The sequence below is a fragment of the Triticum urartu genome, chromosome 6A, assembly GCF_056163025.1.
Source record: "Triticum urartu cultivar PI428250 chromosome 6A, HENAU_Tu73, whole genome shotgun sequence".
NCBI lineage: Eukaryota > Viridiplantae > Streptophyta > Magnoliopsida > Poales > Poaceae > Triticum > Triticum urartu.
The window spans coordinates 1,644,451-1,657,011 of NC_141878.1; positions in this window are offsets into that span (position 1 = coordinate 1,644,451).

Here is a 12,561-nt window from a genome sequence, read left to right on the forward strand (position 1 = left end):
TTCTTTTAATGGGGGTATATATTCTGGAAAGATTTTAAATAATTCCGATTTTATTGCTTGTTGTTTAGTACATGAGATTGGGATGACCGGTTATCTCTTCTCTTAGTCTCTCTATATATACATGATCGAGTAATGTGTTGATTGGTAGCAAACCATTTCTCATCGATAAACAAAGTGAACGTGTGCCTGCCTAGATAGTGTAGTATCTGGTGGGGTATGGACAACTACGCGTTTCACATCCTTGCACTTGCAACCCTAGTGTTTCTACATCTCGTATGCTATGCAACTTTTGCTCAATGTAAGGCAGATAGCACACCAATATTTCTTTATTTGCACAACGCTTAATTTTCTGCACTTCTCCTCTCCTCACTGGAAGTATTGACGTAGTATAGCTAGAAAATACCTTTCTGTTTTCCTTCTTGTCTAATCTATTGTGTCCTTTGTTTATAGTACTCTAAAATAATTGCATGACCATGATTGTCTGTTTGTTATTATTCTATGATACACAGGCCAAACTATGGTTGGCACGGATAGCAAGAAGATCAATATACCATACGGGCTATGCGTTCATAAAGATCCCAACGACTGCATCGAGGGTGGACCTTGCTTCCATTGTTTGCTAAATGACGTCTACTACACCACCATGGATGAGTGCAAGAGAGAGTGTAACAAATCCTCGTCCTTACCGGACAAGATAGTGGCCATGACGACGCCCCATCCTCCTCCTTTACTTGCTCGTTAATTTTCCAGCCAGCCTAGTCCATTTGGCTTACATATTTACAAGAATGTCCCAAAAACAATGCCTGATGTGCGTAAATACAGTTATGTAATAAGAGTACTACTCTAATAGTTCTCATTGAGTATTTACCTTTTACTAGCGATTGTAAATCTGAGTGATATTACTTAGCTTGGGATCTATGTTGGTTATTTTTTTCCATATAAACGCTCTAGAATACAAAAGTGAATACATCTGCATGCAGGTGGGCCATAATGTACCAAAGTACTCAGTCCTGGCATGTCTCATGTCTTCAAGTCTATGCTGTAAAAGAAAGTCTATTGATCTGTATGTCCTATAGCTATGGGTGACTGGGTAGGACGCCCATAGCCAAGATCCAGTGGTTGTGAGTTCTTCTACCTGGTCTTGGAGGGTTGACATCTACCCCGCCTCTCACAAGGTGTCCTGTTCTTGTCTTCCCCAAGCTCCCATTCGCAAATCAACCCTCGACATCTTGGCGACGTCATCTTCCTCCACTCTGGTGCTGCACACCCCCATGTTCTCTGATGACCCCTGCTTAAGCACGGATTCTCCTAGATGATATCTCGATGTGAACTTTTCTAGGTCTCATCTGATACTGCTAGCCGAGTGCTTTTTTTTAACAAAAAAGAGTGCTACTTTTTTTATCTCCTTCTTGCAAGATATGGCACTAATACAAGATATTTTGGCTTGCACTTATTCATGTGTTATTTTCTCTCATCGAACTTATGCTCATGAAAGGTCTACTATGTGCAAATTATTGTTCATTATATTTTGGTCATGTTGATCTTTTGGGTTGCCGTGCAAATTATTCGTGCTATGTTCTGTTGTAGTGGGGAGTTATTTTATTTTGTTCTATATTGCAAAAAGAAGCAGTCAGGTGAAAACGAAAACTTGCTTAATTGATTGATTCTCTAGTGACTTGCACAATTGTATTTTATCGATGCAAATGAGATCTTTATGTTGTGCGACTGTCAATTGATCCTTGGTAATGGACTTGGTTTTTGTATGTATGCACTAATCACAAAGGGAAAATGTGTTCCTTAGTTGTGTATGTGTACCGTTAATTTTGTAATCTAGCTATGTGTTCTTGATGGTTGCTTTAAGATTTGAAAGAGTGATTTCTCGGGAAAATCCCATATTTAGAGACGGGCAGATAATAGAGCCTTCTCCGCGATTTTTTATTCTGGGCCATCCAATGCGTTTTGCTTTGGATAATTTACAAATTGACATGAGTTGTTGGATATTTTCACAGAGGGCAAAGGTGGGATATTTTCTGTGATTGTGGAGCAGTTTGGGGATTCGACATGGGGTACAAAGTCCAGTGCCCTGGGTTCCCTCACCAATCAGCTTCCTCTCCCCATGCATTCTCTCCCCCATGAGTGGAGGGCCGACGTCGCCAGGCTCCTCCCATCCCATCGTCGACCCTCCAAGACCCGCCTCTTCTCCTTCCCGTTGGCTCCCTCCCGCCACCCCTGCCCATATGTCCTACACACGGGTCTTTCGAAGGGGCACAACTGCAGATAACATCACTACTCCCCTACCGAGCTCGCACCTCCCCATCACCGAAAAGAGCCAAGGTTGTCGCTCTCGCAACTGCTCAGCCCAAAGAAGATCGTCGCCACCATCGTTGGAAGGTGTGCTAGTTGGCCATCCTCACATCGCTAAGCTGTTCGTGCATGGTCGAGAAATTGCTCTGATGTGATGATGGTAACGAGCTAACCGAGATACCATCCCCGCGCCTTCGTATGGTGCTTTGCCTAGGTCGGCGCACCTGCTTCACCATGCCATTGCTTCATCATGCTTTGTGCACACATGGCACCACGATTTCTAACACCTAGCACATAACACAACCTGATACAGTGCTCCCCTACCTCCTTCTCGTCTCTCAACAGGCCATGTGTATGACACTGCCAAATCGTAGTAGAGGAAGACATCAACGTGGTGAGAATTATCAATGTGAGCCACCTGTACAGGTTGTTTTATTTCCGTTATGAGAATTGTCGTGCCTGATTGATAAGAGAAGCAAGTTTTTTTCTATGAGTATATGGATATGTTCTAAATTGTGCGGTACGAGGACTTGTGTTGATATGTCAACAAACATCACTTTGTAAATTTGGTGACTTGGCAAGCTCCCTCCATGTTCTCGGAAAGCATTGAACGAGAACCTTCCAACGAGCAGGTAGAGATTGAAAAAGCGGCCAGAACCTCACCCAATCATGGGCTGGATATAGGAGCAAGGAAGCAAATCTACCTCGGGGAAATAGCCGGGCACCCGCAAAAGGAACAAACCTGCCCTACCTTCCTACACTGGTGAAACGATGTGCCATATAAACGGTTTTTAACCCTTTTCCACGACGGTATTTTGAACCGTTGCCAAGTGAGTGTGTGCGATAGAGGGGCTCCTTCCCACATGACCCAAAAACTGTCAAGGATAGGGAGCTATGATATAGAGGCCTTGCCAAATGTAATCGTATGTGACGCAGAACACACTAAATTCTTTCACATGTGTGGGATTGATAGTTGAATGTTTCTAATGATGCAGTGAAACCAAGCGGTGTGTCGCAATGAACCATTTGAGAAAGAGTATGTAAGGCACACGAATCAACATATGAACTGTGTGCCATATGTGCCCCATCGCACACGAGTTTTCTGCAGAACTCGTCTGCCATGCATGACTCCATCACACACGTTTCTGAACAATTCTGTGTGCGACAATGTTTTATCACAAACGGTTCAGGAGCCCCTTTGCACACAAACAAGTGATGCAGACCGTTTATGATTTGTTGTGTATCACCGGCGGTTGCGGTAAGAGTGACGTGTGATTTTCGTTTGTGATCCCGCACGTTTCCTAAAAAATTTACGAATGGGATTGTATTTTACATCGGGCATAGTTTACTCTGAGCTCTCGTGTGCAACAATGTGGTATCCCAAACGGTTCTGGAGCTCCTACACACACGTAGTAGTGCTGCAAATTGTCTGCGATCTGCTGTGTATCACTGCTGGTTCAACTACGATTGACGTATGCTTTTTGATGTGGATCACACACACTCATTTAGTTGAACCGTGTGCGGAGCAATTGCCAGCTTAAAGCTAAAATATCCCATTTGAATCAGCATGAAAAAAAGCAAATTCGCCACAATATGTAATTGAACAAATAGATCCAAAGAAAGAACATTCACCAGATTTCGTAACAATTGCAATTGAACAAACGATAGCTAAATTCCAATGATTTGTCAACATATATATGTATTACATAATTAATCATAGTGCACGAAATACGAAGACCTCATCAGATGGAACACAATGTATCCATGCAAATATATTTAGAAGCTAACTCTTACTCGATGTTTCAGGAGAAGGCATGCTGAAATCTTCAATATCACCAGTGGGATTGATGTAGTGATTCATGAAGAAGTCACTGATAAATCTCTGAACCATCTGCAATTCGCCGGCGGGGAGCGATTCAGGGGTCCTCAATTCTAAGATAAGATGCAGTATTTTTAAGATCAGAATGTGCCATGTGAGTGGAGTAAAGATATTAATTAAGATAGACTTACTTGTACTAATTCGAGAGCATCTTCACAACTATCAGCAGATTTGCAGATGGAGATCATATGTCTGCAAACATAGTATCAACAAAGGTTGGTGCCTGCTTGTTGCTGAGCACACTAACATTTTTTCTACAGAATTAGTCATGCATTTTCCTTGTTAGGAACAACCTAACGGGTGTTAGATGTATTTTTTTCTTTCGACAGAAATCGAGAGTGGTTTATCTAGAAGCTTGAACTTTCGACTAGTGTAAGAAAATTTATTTGCAGACTATTGAATACATTTTCCAAAAATAACCGATTTTAGTGTGTTACTGGAGAAACGATCTCGTGCTGCAGAGGTAGTTCCCTCTTAAACAGGTTCCCAGGTTTAGTTTTTCACAATGCGAGCACACTTCAAATGAAGATGAATTTTGACAACATCAATTATTAAACCATATATAAAAGCAAATTAGTTTCAACATCATAGAATTTAATACCTATCCATGAATTGCTAAAGATGCGTCAGATCCTGGGCATTTGTTGACTCTTTGAGAGAATCCATGTAGAAAATTGTGTTCTTGTTTGGAACAATCAATATCAAGATCCAGTGATTGCTACATACTAAGAAAGCCATGAACTTATGAATTATGTCAAAATTTGAGAGACAATCAGTGTATGTGTGGTTGTTTCTTTGACTTACCGTTCATGATATGGCTAGAGAAATGATTCTTCATGGGACGTGTTTTCGAAGATACGGGCGACCGTGTTAATGACCAACTCCCGTCCATCCTTACCATGTAATGTTGTGCCATTTGCTAATGGAGGATATATGAAAGACACACTCTCCCTTTTTCTTCTCTGCACATCCAATTCCCCGAGGGGAATAAAATGCAGTTAGCTGTTGATCTTTTATAGCATTGTATGAAGAAGTTGATTAGAGTTTATTAAGTACTTACAAAATCAGGCATCTAACAACAGTGGCATCGAGCTTGTCGAAATTGAAGAAGAGATGTAAGTCCGTGAAAGTCACACTGATGGAATCAGCATCGTGTCGAAAATGATCTCTGTTGTAGCAGACTAGCAGAACATGATGGCCTGCTAACATTTGATCTATGCAATATTTATGTAACTCGCGGCAACTAGAGCCACACTCATCAAAGTACTCGCCAACAAGTAATGGCTGGCCATGGACGTAAATGCGTGCTTCCAATACGTCTGATTTTTTTTAGCAAGCACTAAAGCTATTTCTTCACCATCCATGCCGTCAGAAATAATATTACTATCCGATTCGAACAACTTATTGTTAATTTGGTTCTGGGCGATGAGTGCTTTAAGTAAGGGGAAATCATTCTCTTTCCTCTTCGGTCTCGGGGCGCGCTTCCTCACGGGTGTAGCCTTTTTTGCCCGCTTCCTTCTTGGTACTTGAAGCTCTTCTGCTCCAAGGTCTGGTTGGCTAAAAGGCAGACTGCCCAGTAGATGGTAAAGCTTCATCAGACTGTTAGCAGACGGTTTATCTATGCCGGACTGCTGAGCTGACGGTGCTGCTGTGACGTACTGCTGGGTTGGAGGAGCAGAGGCATCACACTGCTGACCATGCGTTGAAGCTATGTCGGATTTCTATGTAGGTGGTGCCAACTTCTCAGTGTGCTGAGGAGGCCGTGCCAACGCGTTGGTTTGCTGAGTAGGCAATGCTGACGCATTGGTATGCTGATCATGCGGCTTCGGACCGACGGACTGATCAGCAGTTTGTTTTGGACCTACACATTACTTAGGAGGCGGTTTCGAAGCATCAGACTGCTTAGCAGTCCGTTCCACCAGGTTGGTCTGCTGAGCATGTGGTGCAGCTGGTTCTCCCCCCCCCCTGCTGCTTCAGCGGCCGGCATCTGAACGGGTGGTGTGTCTTCATCAGTTGTAGGCCTTGCCAACGGCTGCTCTGGGCGGATGATGACATGGCCTGTACGGCACAAAATCGAGCGGTCTGATCACAGGTTGATGCATCAGCCGTCGGATTACGAGTATTAGGTTCCTTGTGGGATGCACATGAGAACTGTTGTGGCAAGGAGAGTGTCACCGGTTGAGGGGCGACATTGGTTGCTCTTTGCGGGGATTCACGGACCTCATCCATGAAGTATATTCCCTTTCGTGGCCACTGGATGTGATGTAAAAGTGTTTCTCCCAAGGTCCTATGTTGATCAAAGTCTCCTAGGACATTCTCCAGGGAAAATTCATTGAATCCAGGCTTTACTTCAGTCACGTAGCACTTTATATAGTCCAGCTTCAATAGCACATTATCCAACAAGAGGCCCTCTTCCAAGAAGGTGGGCAAACCTTGCTGTTGCACATTTTAATGCACCTTCAAATGTGTAAGCACGCCCTTCAGTCTGTCTTTCATTCTAGATAGATCAAATATAGCATCATCATGAGCAGCTGCAGTCTCAGTGTCGCTGGGGTCAACTGATGCACTGCTACTCTTGTGCGGTGTTATCACGCAATAACCAGCATCCTCCATGCACTCATGGGTGACGCCCCAAGACCGTTGCGCCAGGTGTCTTCCAGTTATTCGCCGATGTTGCCTTGTCTTTTGCTTGCGTGTCACATCTTGCCATGTCATCATCCGCATTGTATCATCATGTTTTCAAAACTTGCATTCGTCCGGGTTCCCCAGTTCCTTCCGTTGTCCATTCTGAGCCAAGACACACTTGCACGCGCCCGTGGCATGTCCGAAATATTATTTTATAAGTGGCCAGGAAAATGTTCTCGGAATGGGACGAGATTTGGCGTGCGGTCTTGTTTTGTTGTAGGTGGGATGCCTGCCAAGTTTCATCGCGTTCGGAGTGCGTTTGATGCCCCAATGGATAACTATAGCAACAATATAGTTGGTCTAACGTCGGACATTTTTGGTCTCTGAAACTGTTGTCGGGCCTCCCTCTCTCCTCTCTTCTCAGCCATTTGCCTTCTGCACAGCCCACCTGCAGCCCACCTACCCCTCCTCGCGTCCGAAGTCATCCGATCGAGATCTAATGGTCCGAAAACGGACTAGTTCCCCTAACCCTAGACCCCTACCCTATTTAAGCAGCCCCCTTGCCATTTTTGGGCTTCCCTAGCCCATCCCCTACCTCATAGCCGCAGCCAAACCCCCCCCTTCCTTGAATCCGGCGGTGCCACCTCGCTCCTGACGCTTGGCGGCCAGCCATTGGCCAGCCTCCCCCACGAACCGCCTCCCAGCCAATCCCAGCGCGCCTCGCATTCCCCCCTGCGCCCTACTTCACTGCCGCTCGCGGAGCCCGCCGCTGGCCCGCGCCGGGCCAGATCTGGGCCTGGACGAGCCCATCTCTATCTGAAGCGCCGCCGCTACTCCCCCACAGGTGCTCGATCCAATCTGGATCGAGGCAACTGCCCCCGCATCTGCGCCGCACACTACCAGCTTCGCCGCCGGCCACCGGAGACCTCGTCGCCGTCAAGCTCTACCGAAGAACCTCCTCGGTGATCCCGCTCCCTCTCCTCTTCTCGTTTTCCCCCTCGCACTCCCTCTCACCCGATCCTTCGTCCCGCAGGATCTCCTATCGTCGCCACGCCTTAGGCACCCCTTGCCGGCGCGTGCCTCTACCATTCCTCGCCGGATCTGGACGAGCTCCTCTGGTGCGGCCCGTCCCCGGTGTCGTCTTCGCTTCCCGTGTCAAGCCAGGCTCGCCAGAGCCCTGCGCCATGGACACGCCTTCCTACACGCGCGTGTGCGGGCGAGCACACGCATAGCCACCATGCATTGACCGCACGTGGACCGCGCCCCTCCTCATGGCCCAGCAATCGGCCTGCCAAGCCTCTTCCCGACCGGGCTGAAGCTCATGGTGAGGGCACCCCGTGCCCCTCCTTTTTTTTCCTCCTGTTGGGCCACCCTGCTGTGTTTTGTCCCATAGAAATTTTTTTCCGTTCTGCGAATTTATCATTTTTCCAGTGCATGCATATTTACAGCAAATGCCATCATATTAGAATGCTCATAAGTAAATGTCCATGCATCCAAATAGATCATGTTACATATGAAACTTGACTAGAATTTCATCTAGTTTCATAATATGCAACTTTCATCCATGTTTAAAATGTTTAACATGTTGTTTGCTTTAATTTGCTTAAATTCCATGCTAAAATGATTTGATTCATAACTAAATAACCGTAGCTCCAAACCTAACAAACTTTATATTTAAATGGGGTAAAAAAATGCCTAGTTTAACATGGTGGCTTTACTTTGCATGTTTAACAACTGTAAAATATGGTTTAGGGCAGAACAATACCAAACCTAATATATGCAAATGAGGATTTTCCGGAATTGTTGTTTGTTATTTCCGGTCTCATTCAAACTTGCCTAGATAGGTAGTTTTTCATATGCTTCACCCCTAGCCATGCTAACAAACATTTAATGTTTTTGAGTACTTAAATGGGAGAGAACTAAATAATTGTTGTGGTGTCATCAATATGCAACTCGTTGCATATTGAGCTCCACTTAACTTGTAGATTTGCTTGTGCAATTTGCCATGCCATGCCTCTTTAAACTGGACATGCATCATACTTGATTGTGCATCATGCCATTCTTATGTGGTGGTTGTTTACTATGATGTTTGCTTCTTTCCGATGTTGCTTCTTCGTGTTAGTTCCGATAATGTCGCGTTTGTGAGGATCCGTTCGACTACGTCCGTTTGTCTTCTTCATGCACCCGTTCTTCTTCCTTGCGGGATCTCAGGCAAGATGGCCATACCTCGAAATAGCTTCTATCTTTGCTTCCTAGTTGCTCGCTCTATTGCTATGCCGCGATACCTGATACGTCTCCAACGTATCTATAATTTTTGATTGCTCCATGCTATATTATCTACTCTTTTGGATGTTTATGGGCTTTATTATACACTTCTATATCATTTTTGGGACTAACCTATTAACCCAGAGCCCAGTGCCAGTTTCTGTTTTTACCATGTTTTAGGGTTTCGAAGAAAAGGAAAGCCAAATGAACTCCAATTGACCTGAAACTTCACGGAACCCATTTTTGGAAGGAAAGAAGCCGAGAAGACTTGAAGTGCACGTAAGGGAAGTTTCGAGGAGGCCACGAGGTAGGGAGGCGCGCCCACCCACTGGGCGCGGCCTCCACCCTCATGGGCCCCTCGTGGCCCCCCTGACGTACTTCTTCCGCCTATATATCTCCATATACCATAAAAACATCCGAGATCACAATAGATCGGGAGTTCCGCCGCCAGAAGCCTCCGTAGCCACCGAAAACCAATCTAGACCAATTCCGGCACCCTGCCGGAGGGGGAACCCTTCTCCGCTGGCCATCTTCATCATCCCGGTGCTCTCCATGACGAGGATGGAGTAGTTCTCCCTCGGGGTTGAGGGTATGTACCAGTAGCTATGTGTTTGATCTCTCTCTCTCTCTCTCGTGTTCTTGAGGTGGCACGATCTTGATGTATCGTGAGCTTTGCTATTATAGTTGGATCTTATGTTTCTCCTCCCCCTCTTCTCTCTTGTAATGAATTGAGTTTCCCCTTTAAAGTAATCTTATCGGATTGAGTCTTTAAAGATTTGAGAACACTTGATGTATGTCTTGCCGTGCGTATCTGTGGTGACAATGGGATACCACGTGATTCACTTGATGTATGTTTTGGTGATCAACTTGCGGGTTCTGCCCATGAACCTATGCATAGGGGTTGGCACACGTTTTCGTCGTGATTCTCTGGTAGAAACTTTGGGGCACTCTTTGAGGTCCTATGTGTTGGTTGAATAGATGAATCTGAGATTGTGTGACGCATATCGTATAATCATACCCACGGATACTTGAGGTGACATTGGAGTATCTAGGTGACATTAGGGTTTTGGTTGATTTGTGTCTTAAGCTGTTATTCTAGTACAAACTCTAGGGTTATTTGTGACACTTATAGGAATAGCCCAACGGATTGATTGGAAAGAATAACTTTGAGGTGGTTTCGTACCCTACCATAATCTCTTCGTTTGTTCTCCGCTATTAGTGACTTTGGAGTGACTCTTTGTTGCATGTTGAGGGCTATTTATGTGATCTAATTATGTTAGTATTGTTGAGGGAACATGCACTAGCGAAAGTTTGAAACCTGGTCCTTGTTTCCTAGCATTGCAATACCGTTTACGCTCACTTTTTCCACTTGTTACCTTGCTATTTTTATATTTTTCAGATTACAAAAACTTTATCTACTATCCATATACCACTTGTATCACCATGTCTTCGCCGAACTAGTGCACCTATACAATTTACCATTGTATTGGGTGTGTTGTGGACACAAAGACTCTTTGTTATTTGGTTGCGGGGTTGCTTGAGAGAGACCATCTTCATCCTATGCCTCCAACGGATTGATAAATCTTAGGTCATCCACTTGAGGGAAATTTGCTACTGTCCTACAAACCTCTGCACTTGGAGGCCCAACAACGTCTACAAGAAGAAGGTTGTGTAGTAGCCATCAAGCTCTTTTCTGGGGCCGTTGCCGGGGAGGTGAGTGCTTGAAGGTATATCTTTAGATCTTGCAATCGAGTCTTTTAGTTTCTTGTTTTTATCACTAGGTTAGTTTATACAAGAAAACTATAAAAAAAATGGAATTGAGTTTGTCTCATACGCTTCACCTTTTTAATATCTTTCGTGTGTATGATGGAAATCTATAAAATGTTTGGCACTAAATATTTGAATGATGAGCATGATTGCAATGTTGTTAGTATGAATTCCTTGAATATCCATGATGCTAATGATATGCAAAACCACAAGCTTGGGGAAGCTATGTTTGATGAAGATGATATATTTTGTTCCCCAAGTTTTGATGAGCAAATTTATTGTGATGAAAGCATGCCTCCTATCTATGATGATTATTTTGATGACACGTATGCTTTAAAGAATAATGATAACCATGAAACTTGTTATCTTGATCTTAATTTTCAATCACATGATAGTTATTTTGTTGAGTTTGCTCCCACTATTATTCATGAGAAGAATTTTGCTTATGTGGAGAGTAATAAAATTTCTATGCTTGTAGACCATGAAAAGAATACCTTAGGTGCTTGTTATATTGTTGAATTCATTCATGATGCTACTGAAAATTATTATGAGGGAGGAATATACGCTTGTAGGAATTGCAATAATATCAAGTTTCCTCTCTATGTGCTTAAAGTTTTGAAGTTATGCTTGTTTTGCTTTCCTATGCAAGTTGATTCTTGTTCCCACAAGTTGTTTGCTCACAAAATCCCTATGCATAGGAAGTGGGTTAGGCTTAAATGTGCTAGTCATATTCTTCATGATGCTCTCTTTATGTTACAATTCTTATCCTTTATGTGAGCATCATTGAAATCATCATGCCTAGCTAGGGGCGTTAAACGATAGTGCTTGTTGGGAGGCAACCCAATTTTATTTTTATTCCTTGCTTTTTGTTCCTGTTTAGTAATAAATAATTCATCTAGCCTCTGTTTAGATGTGGTTTTATGCTTTTAGTTAGTGTTTGTGCCAAGTAGAACTGTTGGGAAGACTTGGGGAAAGTCTGAGAGTTGGTGCAAACTTCGTCGGTGCATCCAAACCCCGTGATACGATACGCTCTGTCACACATAAACCTCCTTATATCTTCCTCAAAACAGCCACCATACCTACCTATTATGGCATTTCCATAGCCATTCCGAGATATATTTCCATGCAACTTTCCACCATTCCGTTTATCATGACACATTCATCATCGTCATATTGCTTAGCATGATCATGTAGTTGACATCGTATTTGTGGCAAAGCCACCGTTCATAATTGTTTCATACATGTCACTCATGAGTCATTGCATATCCCGGTACACAGCCGGAGGCATTCATATAGAGTCATACTTTGTTCTAGTATCGAGTTGTAATCATTGAATTGTAAACAAATAGAAGTGTGATGATCATCATTTTCCAGAGCATTGTCCCAAGTGAGGAATAAAAAAAGAAGAGAAAGGCCATAAAAAAGAGAAGGCCCCAAAAAGATAAAGGCCATAAAAAAGAGAAGGCCCAAAAAATGAAAAAAATGAGAGAAAAAGAGAGGAGGGACAATGCTACTATCCTTTACCACGCTTGTGCTTCAAAGTAGCACCATGATCTTCATGATAGAGAGTCTCTTGTTTTGTCACTTCCATATACTAGTGGGAAATTTTCATTATAGAACTTGGCTTGTATATTCCAACAATGGGCCTCCTCAAGTGCCCTAGGTCTTCGTGAGCAAGCAAGTTGGATGCACACCCACTTAGTTTCTTTTGTTGAGCTTTC